Source organism: Globicephala melas, chromosome 15 (genome assembly GCF_963455315.2).
Source record: "Globicephala melas chromosome 15, mGloMel1.2, whole genome shotgun sequence".
In the NCBI taxonomy this organism is placed as follows: domain Eukaryota; kingdom Metazoa; phylum Chordata; class Mammalia; order Artiodactyla; family Delphinidae; genus Globicephala; species Globicephala melas.
Window position 1 is genome coordinate 13958252 of NC_083328.1, and position 16894 is coordinate 13975145.

The 16894-nt window shown below is 49.1% G+C and overlaps 1 protein-coding gene across 6 annotated transcripts in view; it reads right to left on the reverse strand.

The window, feature by feature from the left end:
- The window catches only part of CALN1 (calneuron 1), a 469972-nt gene that overhangs the window by 376752 nt on the left and 76326 nt on the right, over window positions 1–16894 (reverse strand). The window contains exon 1 of one of the 6 annotated variants that reach the window (XM_030871937.2): window positions 16723–16859. The exons of 4 other annotated variants lie outside the window; for them this stretch is intronic. The gene's annotated coding sequence lies outside the window, so the exon portion shown is untranslated. Of the gene's footprint in view, window positions 1–2693; window positions 2713–16722; window positions 16860–16894 lie in introns of those variants that run through there. One more of the 6 variants, XM_060285814.1, reaches the window with a different exon arrangement.

Here is a 16894-nt window from a genome sequence, read left to right on the forward strand (position 1 = left end):
TAGGGCTTCCCTGGTGGCGCAGTGGTTGAGAGTCCGCCTGCCGATGCAGGGAACATGGGTTCGTGCCCCAGTCCGGGAGGATCCCATGTGCCGCAGAGCGGCTGGGCCCGTGGGCCGTGGCTGCTGGGCCTGTGCTCTGCAGCAGGAGAGGCCACAGCAGTGAGAGCCCCACGTACCGCAAAAAAAAAAAAAAAATCTACAAACAATAAATGCTGGAGAGAGTGTGGAGAAAAGGGAACCCTCTTGCTCTGTTGGTGGGAATGTAAATTGATACAGTCACTATGGACAACAGTATGGAGGTTCCTTAAAAAACTAAAAATAGAACTACCATACGACCCAGCAATCCCACTACTGGGCATATACCCTGAGGAAACCATAATTCAAAAAGAGTCATGTACCACAATGTTCATTGCAGCTCTATTTACAATAGCCAGGACATGGAAGCAACCTAAGTGTCCACTGACAGATGAATGGATAAAGAAGATGTGGCACATATATACAATGGAATATTACTCAGCCATAAAAAGAAACGAAATTGAGTTATTTGTAGTGAGGTGGATGGACCTGGAATCTGTCATACAGAGTGAAGTAAGTCAGAAAGAGAAAAATAAATACAGTATGACAACACATATATATGGAATCTAAAAAAGAAAAAAAAAAGGTTCTGAAGAACCTAGGGGCAGGACAGGAATAAAGACACAGACATAGAGAATGGACTTGAGGACACGGGGAGAGGGAAGGGTAAGCTGGGACAAAGTGAGAGAGTGGCATGGACATATACACACTGCCAAATGTAAAATAGATAGCTAGTGGGAAGCAGCCGCATAGCACAGGGAGATCAGCTCAGTGCTTTGTGACCACCTAGAGGGGCTGGACAGGGAGGGAGCGGGGGAGACACAAGAGGGAGGAGATATGGGGATATACGTATATGTATAGCTGATTCACTTTGTTGTAAAGCAGGAACTAACGCACCATTGTAAAACAATTATACTCCAATAAAGATGTTAAATATATATATATCAATAGATAACTCACAAAAGGAAAAATCAAACGGCCAATAAGTACATGAAAAAAAAATGTGCATGTTTGTTTATGATCCCAGAAATCCAGAATAAAACAATAATGCAAAACCATCTGGCTACTGAATTTCTAAAAAGAGTTAATGCCCATAGCGGATGGTGAGGACGCATGGAAATAAGCCATCTGGAATGAGTCATCCCACATTATCAGAAGTGGGAATGGGAAAATCTTTAGGAGAGGTCCCCAAATCCTTGACCTGATCATTCCACTTCTAAGAATTTATCCTTAGAAAAATAACACAGGTCAAAAATAACACACCACACACCTGTTTGTGGAATAGAATACATGCATTAAAAATGATGAAGTGGAAACACATACAACCACCCAGCGAGACATCCACAATATAGTCAGTTAAAAAGCAGCTCGCACAAGGGTATTCGTATCACAACCCCTTCAAATAAATAGAGGAATACTTTGTAAACACACATAAAACACCCACATGTACAAACACAAATTCTGGGAGATTTTATCCTCAAGCTGTGATCCCCAAGTTACCTCTGGATTCACAGGATTAAGAGTAAGTTTTATTGTCTTCTCTTTGCTTATTCTCCAAAGCTTGACCACACATCTTCTACTTTTGTACTTAAAGCAACATTTTAATACAAGAAGGCCAAGACCAGAATGGCAGGAGTTTTCTCCTTCAGGGAGCCCCGAGGGGTTGGTGAGTCTGAGCGCCCATCATGCCACAGGGGATTTTATTCCCAAACGTTTCTAAACGAAGCCTGAATGGATCTAAACTGGGCAATTTGGTGCTACAACTGTTCCCACAACTCTGCTCGCTCTGCCTGGCTGGCTCCAGTGGGGGACCAATGACAGCTGGCATCTGGCAGGACAGGACAGCCGGACAACAAACGCTGGAGACAGAGCGGTGACCATAAGGTGAGCCCTCGTGGCTCCCAGACAGTCCTGGTCTAGGAAATGTCCCGCAGATACAGCCAGGAGCTCTGAGCCAGAGGAAAGGAAGGGGGGAGGGGGGTGTGCACTTCTTCCAGCCCGTCCAGGGGAAAGGACTTAGTGACCCTCCAAGACGCACCGCTGGCCACCAGTCCTGGTGAACGCGGGAACCCAAAGACTTTCTTGAGAAGCGTGAAACGTAGAGATTCATGCATGCATTGGAAAGGCGGAAAAAAGACCGTTAAACCACCACACCCTTTCAGAAAAATATTTGACTCTGTGCAATAGATCAAACCCTATTTCCCAGTGATGTGCATGATAACATCTGACCTGCTTGCTTGTTACTTCTAATTGTGCTTCCTCTCGCTGTTCACAGGGATGGTTTTCCCTGCCTCTGTCAATTACCTAATGATCTGGAAACCTCACTCAAATTCAGGACAGGACTTCCTTTTTTAAGAGGACCCTACAGTGAATTATTTGATTTCAATGCAAATAATGACTCCCTTATTTGTCTGTTCAGATTTACTTTAAAGGTCCCTTTAAGAAACACTTTAATTTTCCTTTGTTTCCTCTCCCACCTCTTCTCCAAGGAATTCAAGGACTGGAAAGAAGGGGTTCATTTAATTCATTTCCTCTCCTCCTCTACAGCCCCCTCCCCAGTGCGAGAAGTGTACACTACAGCAAATCATCACAGAGCAAGTGATGGAGACAAAGGTTACCTGCAGTGAGAACCATCTTGCCGACCAACACAGGTCTGTTCTTCCTATGTCGTTGTCCAAGTCTTAAGACCACAGAGTGCCAAACACACAGCTAGATCCCCACAGCACTGCCCTCTAACTAAAATTAAGAAACATCTCCAAACACGTCTTATGGGCAAAGCACCGTGCCAAGAACAGTGGAGAAACACACACACATGTGCGCACACACACACATCTACATATGCACACACGCCACCAAGCCTCTCCCCTCAAAGACGTAACTGCAGGTTAATTTGTAGAGGGCCTATTTCCTCATTGGAAGAAGGCAGACACCTTCTAAAATCCCTTTATTTTTACTTTTCCTGTACTCTGAAATTCTAAATACGATACCTAGCCCAAGCCACGAAGCATTACAGTAAATGTCGAGGTAACAAACACATTTGGGTAATAAAAATTACACAAACACAGAAGAAGGAGAAATTAAATCCATCGTGGGGATCAAGGAACACTCCACCGGGAAAGTCAGATTTAACTGCCTTTAAATGTCAAGGGGCTTCTAGGCTGCAGAAGCAGCAGGAGGAAAGGCACAGGAGTCTGTGGTCTGGTGGAACTTGAAGGCGGCAGTGGTCAACGGCCAAGGAGGCCAAATGAAAGTCACTAAGGCATTGGAATTTCAACCTCAGTGAGATGCAACTGGAAGGGTCTGGAAGGGTCCACAGTGGCATCACTCACCTTGCATTTCCAGTGGCTGGACCTGGAGGGGCAGGGTCACGTCCAGCCCAGAATAACAGCTGTGCCAGTGGGATCGGAATGTCGGTGCCAAACAACAGAAGTGACACACCCATCAGTCACCGGTGGGTGGGGAGAGAGGGCCAGAGATGACAACAAGCGTCTTATTCTGAGTGTCTGCGGGGCTGGGGGTCTCGGGCCAGGCAGGAGAACGCGTTGTGTATTGCACAGGAAATGGTCCGTTCTGTTTGGGCCACGTTGAGTTTGGAGTGCCCGTGGGATAATTTACATCTCACGTCTGATAAGATGCGATGTTACAAGAGCTAGTTAAAGCGTGAAGGGAAAGAAGATTGTTCCAAGAGAGAAACTTGAGAGAGCACGAAAAGAAAGGGGCCAAGAAATGGACTTTGGGAATAGCAGCATTTGAGGGGTGGTAAAGGGAAACGTGGAGATGGAAAAGTGTTATGGACTGAATAGTGTCTCCCCAAAAATTCATATGTTGAAGTCCTAACCTCAGAATGCACCTTAGAATGTGACCATATTTGGAGATAGGATTTAAAGAGGTAATTAAGTTAAAATGAGATCATCAGAGTGGGTCCTAGTCCAATATGACTGGTGTCCTTATAAGAAAGGAGAAATTGGACACAGACACAGACAAGGGAAGACCACATGAAGACAGAGAGAAGGCAGCCGTCAGCAAGCCAGGGAAAGAGGCCTGGAACAGATCCTTCCCTCGGCCTCTGAAACCAACCCTGCTTGACACCTTGATCTTGGACTCCAGTCTCCAGAACTGTGAGAAAATAAATTTCTGTTGCTTAATCCACCCAGTCTGTGGTGCTTTGTTACAGCAGCCCTAGCAGACTAATGTAAAAAGCTAAGAGGTGAGGGACTTCCCTGGTGGGGCAGTGGATAAGGCTCCACACTCCCAATGCAGGGGGCCTGGGTTTGATCCCTGGTCAGGGAAGTAGATCCCACATGCATGCCACAACTAAGGAGCTGGCAAGCTGCAACTATGGAGCTGGCGAGCCACAAGTAAGGAGGCTGTGAGCTGCAACTAAGACCCAGTGCAACCAAATAAATAAATATTAAAAAAAAAAAAAAAAGCTTAGAGGTGAGAATAAAGCCAGGGGAGTTCATTCAGGGGGGAGTTACCTGAGGAAATGGCGGTCCATGGTGTCAAATGTTGCCAAGTATGAGAAGTGAGTCCAGGGCTTCCCTGGTGGCACAGTGGTTGAGAGTCTGCCTGCCAACGCGGGGGACACGGGTTCGTGCCCCGGTCCGGGAAGATCCCACATGCCGCGGAGCGGCTAGGCCCGTGAGCCATGGCCGCTGACCCTGCGCGTCCGGAGCCTGTGCTCCACGACGGGAGAGGCCACAACAGTGAGAGGACCGCATACCGCAAAAAAAAAAAAAAAAAAAGGAGTCCACATCGTTGGATTTTAAAAATGAGGATATCAGTGACCTTTCAAAAAGCAAGTTTACAATATATTAAGTATATACGACTTACTATAGTAGGGGCCCAACAGTAGGGGCAGACAGCAGCCAAGGGTTAACGGACAAGACAAGAATAAGGTCAAAAAGTGAGTGTGGCAGGGGCGAGACTTCTTTTTAAAAGCTTTGCCCTAAAGAGAGGGAGTGAAATAGGATGGCAGCCTGGGGATGCAGCGAGATCAAGCACAGTTTTAGAGAGACTTACATTGATGAGTTAAAGGAAGGAAAATTTGAGATTTGGGCCCAGGAGAAATGGAAACTGATTAGAATGCATGTGGGGAGGGGAGGAGGGCATTCAAAGGAGAAGAGACTCAGGAATACGGCCATTGTATTTCTGGTCAAGAAACCATCCAGAATTCAATACCAGGATTTGTAAAAAGAATTTAAGACCCAGCTGTTGTTGAACGAGCTACATTTTTAATGGAATCAATTTAGCCGACTGAGAACTTAACAAAAATGAATGGTTGGTTTTATTCAAGGTCAAGGGTTGCAAAGGGAATATAGCAATAGGTGCTATAGGAAGGTCCACAGGTATGGGGAATTCAGAGTAGAATTCGTGGTCCAGGGTTCTAGGCTAGGCATGCCAGTGATCTCTAAAGAGACAGAATCACTGTAGGCTGAAAGAAAGAGGCAGCCAATGGCATCCTGAAGCGGGGGTCAGCAAACTACGACCACGGGCTGAAATCCAGTCCGCCCTCTGTTTTTGTAAATAAAGTGTAATCGCAACACAACTACATGCATTCATTTACATCTTGTCCGTGGTTATTACTTTCCAGCTACTACAGCAGAACTGAGTCATTGCAACAGGGACCAGAGGACCTGCAGAGCCCAAAATATATACTTTATGCCCCTTTACAGAAAAAGTCTGCCAGCCCCTAAGGAACAGAGGTGAAAATCAGGCAGCAACACCAGACAAACAGGAAGAGAGGGAGAGCCAAGACCAGGCCAAGCCGATGACCAAGGCAGTGGGCATGGGCTGGGGACAGTGAAGCATCGGGCAGCCCCAAGCCCACGGCCAAGGGCAGAGCAATCATGGCACAACTCAGGCAAGGACTAGACCCAGGAGATCCAGGCCAGAGAACAAGCCTGAAGTGAGGGAGAACCCAGGGGTTCCATCTGTTTGCCAGGGGCAGAACCCCCACTAGAGGCTCATGTTAGGGGAATATGATCAACCGATATGAACAGTCCAGCAAGAGTGAGTCACAGACTCAAGGCCCAGTCCTCGCCCTTGAGTTCAATGGGAGGCTGAAGGCCAGAACTGAGTCCATGCATGGCCAACACGGCAAGGTGTAAAGTCTGAAAGTCCAATGGGACACAGGTATCTGATGCTACCGTACACACAGTTGCCCTAAACGACACTCCAACCCTACCAACTGGAGTTTAGTTTATGAACTAGGGTTGGCCCAGAGGTAGGCCCATCAGCGGACACATCTACAGAGAACTAGAAAAGCAAAGACGGGGGAAACAGGACCAGGCCAACGCCATCGGGACCCAGCCCAGCAGTGGGAATTAGCAGGCCTCCACTCAAAGGTCAAAGGGTGCTCCAGGAGGGGAATGGCAGAGTCGGGGTCTGGGTGACAATGTCCTGTGGAAGTTCTCTGCAGCCCCTGGCATGTCCTGGGCAATCAGAATTACAGAGGCAGCACAGCCTGGTTCAGCTGGCAGTACAGCTTAAGGGCATAGCTTTTAGAGTCAAGCTTCACTACTCATTAGCTGTGTGACCTTCAGTAAAGTACTTAACCTCTCTCTGGTTTGGTGTCCTCATCCATGCAAATGGAGACAACAGCAGTGTCTATTTCATTAAATCCTTGTTGAAAGGATTTAATGAGTTAACACATGTAAAGTACTCAGAAAGGAGGACTTATATAACCATTAGCTATAATTATACTGCCTCAGTCTTTATACTAACTTTCATGTGCCCGTAAGAAGTCTTCTCCCACTCTGTTTAAAGATCTGACCTTTGGGAGTTCCCTGGTGGCATAGTGGTTAGGATTCTAGGCTTTCACTGCTGTGGCCTGGGTTCAGTCCCCAGCCGGGGAACTAAGATCCTGCGAGCAGCATGGCGCAGCCAAAAAAAAAGAAAAAGAAAGAAAGAAAGAAAAATCTGACCTTCTAGGGCGAAATAAAACACCCTAAGAAAGCAATGTCCATTTCAGCCCCTCACTCTCACGCCCACTGCCTTTATCTCAAGTTAGTTTAAGAAGCATAAAGAGAGGGGCAGGAAAACGTCCCTGTCAACACTGACATGCTGAAACAGGTGCCTGGAGTTGAAAAAGTGGAAAAAAAGGATCCAACAAAATATAATTTATTAGTCATCACCTGCTGAACATGTCACGGCTAGGTGATAAATGCCAAGAACATCAATTATGAACTATTCTTACAGCGGGTTTAACACAGTCCACCGTGACATCCAGAAACCTATATGTCGAGAATGTTCCTTCTTTGTTTGGATGACAGGAGGAAAATATTTGGGGTGGAAATGGTAAATGTAATTATTTTGCATGAAGTAGGGCGGCCTGCGTGTGCATCCCGCATGGGACCAGGCTACTGAATACCTGTCAAGGTGTCAACTCCAACCACAGAAGCAAACAACTTGGTCACACTTCTGTGTCCTTACCTAAATTTGGAAGGAGGGGATGGCGAATCACAGGTATCACTGGCAGTGACATTTCTGGATTCACAGGTGTTTGAACGTAACTATATCCATGGTCTTTCTGCATGTCTGTGTCTTGTGATTCCCTTGCCCCAGGAGCAGCTCCCTCTTCTCTCCAGGAGTCATCCTCCCGCGTCCCTCCTCCTGGTCTCGCATCCACAGCAGCCCCGGCCTGATGATCTGTGACTCTGGACAAATCTCTCTGAGTCTTGGCATCCCCCTCTCCAAAACTGAGTGGTTTAGACTAGATAATTCCTAACGTCCCTTCCAGCTCTCTGAGCCTTTGATTCTGACTCTATAAATGCTGACCAGGGACGGGACAAAGTGCTGGATCCAGAAAAACAAATAATGCAAGTGATTTGTAATCACGATACCAACTTTTGGGCTCTAATACTAGAGCAATAAGGTTTAAATGTTCAGAGATGAACTTTTAGTGAACATTTAATTGCTCTATTCTTCTTTATAAGAATACAAAGTGAGGGGAGGCAGGATCCGGGCCCCCTGTTCTCCAACCCTGCCTTGAATGAACCAAAGAGGCCATACTCTCATGAAAAGGCGATTCCAGAAGCCATCTGTGTGAAGCTAAGTAACTCAAGAACAGGCTGCTTCTTAACCAGGCCCTGCCCTCCAGCAGCACGTGGAGCTGGTGAAAAATGCAGGTGCACTCAGTCTGCTCCAGGGCATCAGAATTTGCATTTGAACAAGATCCCCTGGCAATGTGCAGGCATTTTCCTTTGAGAAAAGCTGTCCTACAGCCTTGGTTCTCAAAGCTGGCTGCACAGTGGAATCATCTGGGCGGGGGGGGGGGGGGGGGGGGGGGGGGGGGGGGGGGTGCTTTGTCCCATCCTCCCTACAACAGCGATTCAGATTTCACTGGTCTGGGATGTGATGGGGCATTGGGACTTTTTTTAAGGCTGCCCAGGGAATTCTAATGTGCAGCAAAGTCTGAGAAGCACTGAACTAAATTCTCAGGTTCAGGTTCTAAAACTCAAATCCAGAGCCAACTAACCACCTCTAGAAAGATCTGTATCACCTTTCCCAAGGCCACAGCAGGGTCACCCGCTAGCTGGAGTGCTAGTTGATGATGGGTCCCCTCCCACGTCCTCCAAGGTACTGGAGGACGTGGCCACTCCAGGAAAAGCTACCTGGCAGCACTGGTGCGCTGTCTCTCTCTCTCTCTGTCTCTCTCTCTCTCTCTGTTTCTTTCTCTGTCTCTTATGGCAAACACAGTGTTTGCCTGCTTCTACAGTAGCACCTTCCATGCAGGGATCTATCTCCAAGCACATGGAACCCTCGGGCCAGCAGCTGGAACTCAGGCAGCCAGAAGAGTCCAGTGCAAATCCTCCTCGGCTTCAGTCCCTTCTGGTGTGCAAGATTCCGAATCAGCCTGCATCATTCCTAACAACTTAAGGCTAAGATCTCTGAGTGAGGACCCACTGACAGTAACCACCAACGTCTATGTTTCCTTCCATTATGATTCCTCCCCGTTACCTACTGCCCTTTGAGGGCCCCACGGATTCTGTGCTTCTGGGTTATTGAAAGCACTTCTCTCCTTAGGTGTGAGAAGCTGAGACTTTGGTGTTTATGTAAAGACAGCACAGGAGCCAAGCTGGGAGCTAGCAGTTCTTGAATCTACCAGGGCTCACAGGTCGGTTAGTATTGGTGCAGCAAACTTGAGGGTTGAGTCTTGGAGTGCAAACAGAACCACCATCCTCAGCTGAGGGCAGATGATCTGTCCTGGACCAGTTACTGCCAAGTGACTCAGGAAGGGAAGGGGTTGGGGCAACCCACCAAGCAGACTTGAAAACGTCATCCCCGTGGGGAACTGTTGGCAGCTCTACATTCATGAGTTTGCCCGAACGAAAAGTGGTTTAACTGAAGTGATTTCACGAAGTCCCACCTGATCTTTATTGCAGAAAGCCTGCTTGTGTTTGGGAGGCAAGGGAAGGTGGAGACTTCACCTAGCAAGTTAACATGCCTCTGGAAGGGAGACTATGGTGTGGTGGGTCCCATCCAACACGGGCTAACCTGGGCCCCTGAGCTGCTTCTTCATTTCTTCATCTGTAAAATGGGGGAAATGCTAATAATCAGAAAGTGGATGACACGTAGTAAGCACGATGCAAGTTTGCTATTATTACTTGTCACTTCCCACCGGATCCGGAATATGTGTTTATGTGTCTGTGCATGAAATGAATCATCCACCGTAGACCAGAGGAAATAACAGAGCAACTGGTTTTAAGAACAAGTAGTGGGTGCTGGAGGCTGAAATGCTCCATCCATGTGCAGTACAGATGTTTTAGGTTTTCTTACCAGGCTATAAAAATGTTTACACAGTAATTAGGCCTGTTATCAGTACACAGATTACACTTTACAGAATGAACGAACAGCACAAAAACCCTCCCATTTTTCATCAGGTTCAGCACGCTTTCCTAATTCTCGGGTTTACCAAAATAAATTCATTTTTCTAACAACACAGAGCCGGTGCAGAGTGTAGGGAAGAGGCGCTGGGGTGGGGAAAGTGGCTGTGTAACGGAGCGCGTGTCATTTGCTCTCCCTGGTCCTTCTTTTTCCCCATCTGTAAACTGAGATAACCAAGGTTCCTGCTCTCTCATAAACTCCATGGTTCTATTACTTTACAAGCATTCTCTTCTAAGCATGTCTTCACTCTTCTCTTCCCCCAAGAAAGGATGTGTTTAATTAAAATACTGATGGGAAAGGTAGTAATTCTGCTGAATCGCATAATGAGTCTCCCATCCAACACACTAGCATGGAGTTGGTAGCAGTTCATTCCTGACACTGCAATCCCCAAAGCCAGTCTGCGTGGTGAGACCACGCAGGACAGCGTTTCCCAAACACATCAATAGCTCTAAGTAACACTTAGTGGAATACTTTGCTTTTCCCGTTTTCAAAGGATATTATTCCGTGGTCATAAATACGTCACCAAAATAATGAACCAAGCTCCCTGACTTGCACTTCCAAGTTTTCATATGAGCTAACTCGTGTTAATGAAAAAGTAGAAGTGATCTGTAATCATGCACCCAACTTTGGGGCTCTAACACTAGAGCAATATTGTTTAAATGCTCGGAGATGAACTTTTATTTAATTGCTCTATTCTTTATAAGTATAAAGCATGCTTTCAGTAAACACTCTGAATCCTAAAAAAGGCAAGATACCCTTTCTCCTAGCTAAGTTATGTGTTCAAGTTTCCTAATGATTTTGTTTCAAGGGGGAAAAGGTCATCAAGGTTTCAAGCTCTAGAGGAAGGAATCTGGGAGAGTCATTCGGAGCTAGGGTGACCTGTGACAGCAATATTCCAAAACGCTTCGACAAAATATAGATATAGGTATTTGAAATGCAAAGGAAGGAGATCTAACGATCTATGTACGGAAATGTGAATGGTCTGGGGAATGAGAGTGCAGAAAGGTGCTTTCATTTTTTTATGTAACATTTCTGTACGGCTTTAATTTCTTTTAAAAAGAAGAATGTTGGCTTTCATAATGAAAAATATTTTTTAAGCATAAAAAAAAGCCACCCATTGGACAGCTGGTGCAAAAGAAGCATCCTAATTTCTGCCCCAACCAGGACCATGGGTTTTTGACATTAAAATTTCCAGAAATAAAATGGTAGGGAAAAAGTGTTTAGTCGATATAGTCTCACAACACCCCATTCATTCAAGACATTAGTGGTCGTTGGCATCTACATTTTAAAACAATTTGTTTCTGATTATAAAATACATTTGAGTTCATTTAAAAAAACAAAACAAATATTCATAATGCCAACTCCTTGGGACAACAATGTTAACATATTTAGTCCACTTCTTTCTATTATTCTTCTGTACCAAGTTTTTAAACAAAACTGAAATCATACTAGAAATGTGGTTTTGTCCATACCCATATTTAATTGGTACATTAGAAACCACTAAATTAAGGTCACCAAGGCATTTTCTCTCCATCTGTTACTCTTAAACACTACATTTCATTTTATACTCTAATGAATAAAGACTCTCTTTGTTGCACCAAGGGAGTGCACACAGAATGCACAGCGGCCAGGGTGATCTTTTGAAAACGTAAGTTAAATCATGTCACTGTGCCGTTTAACACCCTCCTTGTGCTCCCATCAAACTCAGTATCAAGCCCAACCTCTACAGGGTGACCTCTGAGGCCCCCTCAGGAACTAGCCCCTGCTTCTCGGTACACATCTCCTGCCACACCAGCCTCCTTCCTGTTCCTCTAAAGCACCCTGTGGTTCCTACCTCAGCACCTTTGCACTGGCTGCTGCCACTGCCTGGAAGTTCTTCCCCAGATCTTCCCCCGATTTACCCAGCTTAAATACGGCTCTTCGGTGAGAACTCTCTTGACCACCCAATCTGAAGCAGCCCCTGTATCTGTCTCCATGATATCATCTAATTTTATTTTCCATTTTTATTTTTTTATTGTGTCTTACACCACTAGAATATGAGAGTACCACCTCTGTCTATTCACCATTGTCCCCAGTACCCACACCAGATGCTCAATAAATACTGGTTGAATGAATGAAAATGTTTTCAAAGTACCCAGATTTGTGGGGCATGAGCTTAAGTAACCTACTTAAACAGGCCTTATTCTCAGCAGCACAGCCCCTTAATGAGACTTTTTAAAATAGGCCGTCACCTTCTCCTGTGGCCTGGTAACGGAGAGCGGCCCACAGCCCTGCCGGCAGGAAAGCAAGTGGGTTATTTAGTCTGGGCCAGACTTTTATTTTGTTTATCCACCCCGTTACCTAAACCAGAAACTCTGTGGTGACACACTATACCCTTCCTTTCTCTTACTCCTACTCAATCAATCAGTAAGTCCCACCAACTATCCCTCCTGTGGAGGACATGCCCAAGTCTTCTAGCAGGATCATTCCAACTTCCTTTTTCAGAAAAACTACCTCTCCCCATTCGGATGAACTTTCAGAAAACTGTTCCTGATATGAAGACCCAAAGCTATGCCAGTTAGACATTTCCTCTGAGCCTTCTGAATGTAGCAGAATAATAAAAATTAAAAATAATAATAATAAATATGATGATGATGGAGGAAAAGGCTGGAGATCATTTACTTCCATAGCATCACCTGAGAGAAACCGAAAGACTACTCCAGCCACCAAGATCCCCTCGACTGCCTAATTCCCAGCTGCTCCAAGCCTGGTTCTTCGGGCAGGCCCTCAGCCCTGCGAATTCCCATCAGTACCTTCTACAGCATTCTCCTTGTTTGCTTTAGCTGCTAGCCCAAGTCAGTTTCTGTTGTTTGCAACCCAGGAACCCTAACTGAGAATTCTCCTAAATGTCTGCTCGGTCCATCTCTTCTCCATACTCCCCACCAGAACCTCAGCTCCAGCCGCCTCACTGGTATCACGCCTCTGGTCTACCTCAATGCCAAATCCGCTCTCCACGAGGGCCCCAACTGGACTTACCTAAAACTCAGATCTGACCATGCCGCCTGCCCCCTGGTCCTGACCAAAACCTTCCTTCTACCATTCCAGCCTCTTCTCTTGTCATTCCCTGCCTCACCCTTGAAGCTCCAGGAGCTCCAAACTACCAGCTGCTTCCTCACATTTTCCATATGTTTTCTTATCTCTCACCCGACTTCCTCTGCACTGGGATCCCCAAGTAAGGCTGGCCACTTGATAACCATCCTTCAAGCTCTGCTCAGACATCGCTGCCATGCTAGGCGGGCTGCCTTGCGTCTCTGCTCGCAAACGTGCACGCCTCACACGTGGTCTGCCTTCCCCACTAATCTGGGAATTTATTGATGGCAGCCGCCGTGTCACATTCATCTCTCTATCCGTACCACATAATAGACACTGAATACATTTTTGTTAGATGTTAAATGATTAAAACCATAATTCACTCGGAAAGTCCCAGGTTGGATGCAACAACTGTGCTTTCATTTTCCTCCTTTCTAACCACATGCAGAATTATCCTCCAGTGGGGTAACCGGGGGATCGGCCAACGCCCTGCCCATCTCGAGGGATGGTTTCAGCGCTCGAGAGTCAGGACGCACGCGGTTTTAACAAGCATCGGGGGCTGTTTGGTGGTGCTGCCTAATGGTTCTCCATCGCAAAAGGACGTTTCAGACACTCTGACTACATCAGGTTAAGCCTCGAAGGAAGAGCAAAGATGCCACCCACCCCATACCAATGTGGGCGCAGATAGGGAACATGCAAACAAACAAAGACGCGGCAGCCTATAATGAAGCCAATCTGGGCTCGCGCCTCACGTGGCTCCAGTGTGGGCACACGTGGAGGGCAGGGCCTCCTCCCCGACCCCACTGCACCAGGCAGAGCTCCTCCTGTGCCTGAGTTTCCTCGTCAGGAGTGAGGAATGAGATGCTGCCCTAGGTTCACTCAGCAAACACAGAGGGGGCACCCGCCATGGGTCTGACCCTAGACAAGGCACCGAAGGTCAAAGGTTACTTAACCGCTCTTCAGATCATAGGCAGCAGTGTGGAAAGATCCCTGGACTTCCAATCAGGAACCCCAGCCTCTTTGAATGAAACCGTAACCCTGCCTCTTACCCACAAGCTACGTGGCCTCAGGAAAGTTGGTTAACCACCCTCGGCATCAGTTTCCAAATAAGAAAAAATGGGAGTTCCATGAGCTCCAATGTGTAAAGTGTCTGGCCTCAAGGGTCTGCAAAGACCTTAAATGTCCAAAGTTCTCGCTGAGCCACCAGAATTCCTCTCAGTATAAGAACTAGCGCCCCCTTCTGCCACCCACTGAGCACTGCAGAGGCTGTCAGCGCTGGAGTGGGCTGGCAAAGCCAGCAAGACCGCGGACGCCGCGCCGGGGCAAAGTACCAGCCGTCAGATACCTCTCCCGGGCTGTTGACCCGGGAGCACACTGTCCCTCCCAAAGCCACTTGCTATGGAAAAGAAATTTCTAGATTGCAGCCGAACCCTGACCAATACTTGGGCGCTTATCAGAGGCCTCCCACTGCGGAGATAACTGTTAAACTCGGCCAAGCAGCTGTCACACGCGCAGCCTCACCGCCCCCCGCAACCCCCATCACCCCTCAGCGAGGAAAGGGAGCCGTGGGTCTCCATCAAGTCCCGCCCATCGTGCGTTCTCCTCGGAACCAGCTGAATGAAATGATTTTCTTCCTACAAAGCCCTTATGCTGCACCCTCACTGAAGGCCTGATTACTGGCAATAGTTACAGTCCGAGGTCAGAGAAAGGTGATCTCTATGAACAATTCTAAGCGGATTTAGCACTCCTCCAATAAAATATCCGAGGGATTGGGTTTCCAGAGAGTTTTGTTTTCATTACTCCACTTGGATACAGCCAGTAACCAACATCAGTGTTGAAGACCAGCTTCTCAGTAAACATAGCTGTTTTTCAGGCAGCTACTGCCATGAAAAACCCACATGTCTGCAGTGAGCTCAGAAAGGGGGGGGGGCCGCTCGGCTGGGCCTCCACCAGAGCAGGCTGCGGGGTGAACATGGCCCGGGGGCATCCATCGGGCACTCGTGGGGCCCAGCTGCCTAAGGAACCAGCAAAGCTCTGCGGCTCCTGGAGCCCAGGAATGGATCCTTAGCCGGGGTGTCCCAATAGAGCAGCAAGCTCGGGAGAGGTCCGAGTTGCCCTCCAGACTTCAGAGCCTCATAGAGACACGTAGCAAAGAAAACGGGGACTCTACCAACACCTCCTTCTTCAGCCCCCAAAGATGAAATAAAAACAGGCCAAGGAGGAGAGCTGGAATCAGGCTGGGATGAAAACCGTGTCCTGCTCCAGCCCCAAGACAATTTCACACCAATGGCTTTAAAACCCTTTCCAAAGCTCTGATGCCTAAATTGAAAAAGAGTTTATCTTTTGGACTGAAGTCAGCAGTTAAAGAAGCAGAACGTGGAAATCCTAAGAGTTATGAGTTTTCACATTTGCACAAATGGCCTATGTGTGTACACACAGAGGGCAGAAATCTACCCATTCTGCCCAGAGAAGGGCACCTCAACTCTATCCCCGAGGCTGCTCTTATCCACGCTAGAATGTAGTTACTATAGTACCGCTAATCAGACTTCAGTGGACACAGACACACACGGCCGGCACTGAGCTGCTCTTCTCCGAGCCCAGCAAAGTGTCCTATTCTGCCAAAAATCAAGCTCAGGGGCTGGGGATGGCGCCCCAGTCTTGGCACCTCAGGAACTGCAGGCACCGTTCCCCGGGGGCAAAGGGCTTCAACACCAAGGGCAAGGAAGGCGCTTGCCCCACACACTGGTCCTTAAAGGAAAAAGAGCAGAGGGAAATGATGCTGGGCGTGGGGGCAGAGGGCACACGTGGCTGGCGCCTCGATGCTAAAAAGTGGCCCTCCGTCCACTCTCGGCGGCCCCACCCCGTCGGGTTAGGCGTCCTCCGCTCTCCCGGGCCCCGACGCCGGCCCCAGAACTACCTGCTGCTGCCTAGGCGCCCTCAGGCCAAGTCTGAGGAAGTTCACTCCCCGTCGCGCCAGTCCGGGAAGGCTGGGGCACCCGGTAAACCCAGACTGCCCGGCAGAGTCGGCGCCCGCCTCTACCCGAGAGCGGGACTCAGGGAGCTGCTGGGGACCCAGGGTCCAGCTGAGTGGCAGCCGAGTCCCGGGCTGGGCTGCCGGAGGCCTCCGGGTGATCCCGCGCTCCCCAGGGCCCGCGGACGCCGGGCGGGTGGCAGCGAGGAGCGTGCGCCCCGGAGGGCGAGCAGCCCGCGCCTGGGCTGGAGATGGAGACAATCCTCCGCCGATCGCCATGACTCCCGGCTTCCCGGATACCTGGAAGCCGCCCCGCTCTCCCACCTGGGCTGCGGTGCAGCTCCCCTCCCTTCCACAGCCCCGGCGCCCGCGGCCGGGGGCGCGCAGACTAGCGGCCACTGGCGCGGGGGACTCGGGGAGCGGCTCCCAGCCTGCAGCCCGCACAGTTCCGGGACACCCGGGTGGGACACCCGCGGCCCTGCCCCGGCCCCACATCTTGGGGCTGGCGGCCAGCAGCCACCCCCGGGGAGGGCAAGGCAGCTCGGACAACCCCCAGCCCGCCCGGTGCCCTCTGCCAGCGCCAACAGGTATGGGAGGCGTTGTCGCCCGCCCACTCCGGGGCCAGGGGCCCGCGACAGCCGCGGGTTTGGGGTACGGTACAGAGGGGCGAGGACTGAGGGAAGAGGAGAGGGCGGGAGCGAGCGGGCGGCGGCACTCACCTCTGGCTGGGCCGGGGCCGGCCGCGCGGGCCCGCCGCCCCGAAGCCCGGGTTCCGAGGCGCCTCCGCGCGCGCCGGGGGCTTCTTCCGAGGCCCGCAGGGAGGGGGCGGCGCGGGGGGAGGCGCCGGCGGGCAGCGCTCAGCCTCACACTCACACCCCCGGCCGGCCGCCG